This window comes from Sceloporus occidentalis, unplaced genomic scaffold, assembly GCF_023333645.1.
Source record: "Sceloporus occidentalis isolate IW3139 unplaced genomic scaffold, rSceOcc1.0.p SCAF_22, whole genome shotgun sequence".
Lineage (NCBI taxonomy): Eukaryota > Metazoa > Chordata > Lepidosauria > Squamata > Phrynosomatidae > Sceloporus > Sceloporus occidentalis.
In genome coordinates, this window is record NW_028317002.1 from 15,783,175 (window position 1) to 15,784,064 (window position 890).

At 45.5% G+C, this 890-nt stretch overlaps 1 non-coding gene across 1 annotated transcript; it reads left to right on the forward strand.

Annotated features, from left to right (window-relative positions):
• Positions 1 to 261: 261 nt before the first annotated feature.
• Positions 262 to 333, forward strand: TRNAD-GUC (transfer RNA aspartic acid (anticodon GUC)). Its single transcript has one exon. It is a non-coding gene; the product is annotated as a tRNA-Asp (tRNA).
• The last annotated feature ends 557 nt before the right edge of the window (positions 334 to 890 follow it).

Below are 890 nucleotides of genomic sequence, written 5' to 3' on the forward strand. Positions count from 1 at the left end.
CGGGAGACCGGGGTTCGATTCCTTTTTTGATGATGACAATACAAATTTTTGGGCAATTGTACGGGAAATAATAATGGCAAGGTCGCGAGTTCCATCCCGGTACAAGCCAGTCACTTCTATTCTCTCCTTTCAGTACAGTCTTAAAAGGTGCGTGACCTTTTGCAGTGTACAAACCTTGCACCAGACACTCTTTAAATCTGTCTAACGAAAGTCACTGATACAGGTTTTAGGGCTTTCGGGAGCAGCTGCACCCACAGCTAGTCCTCGTTAATATAGTGGTGAGTATCCCCGCCTGTCACGCGGGAGACCGGGGTTCGATTCCCTGACGGGGAGGCCTTCCCTAAGTGCTTTTGATTGCTCTGCTGGATTTCCAGCTTTGCAAATGAAACCCCAATACCGATTGTAAGAGTAAAATCCTTACTCTGCGCTTTCCAGCAGAAGGAAGTTGGTACAAAACGTAGTGGCGAGGTAAGTCCTTTAGTTGATTCCCTTTTGATGACAATCCAAATTTTCAAGCAATTGTACTGGAAATAATAATGCCAAGGTCGCAGGTTCAATCCCCGTATGGTCCTGTTGCTTCTTTTCTCTCTTTTCAGCACAGTCTTAACATGAGCTGTTGCAACTTGCAAACCTTGTCCCGTACGCACGTTGCATCTGGCTAAAGAAAGCTACTGATACAGGATTTAGGGCTTTTTGGAGCACGTGCTTGCAGTTAGTCTGCGCTTTCCAGTGGAAGGAAGTTGGTACAAAACGTAGTGGCGAGGTAAGTCCTTTAGTTGATTCCCTTTTGATGACAATCCAAATTTTCAAGCAATTGTACTGGAAATAATAATGGCAAGGTCGCGAGTTCCATCCCGGTACAAGCCAGTCGCTTCTATTCTCTCCTTTCA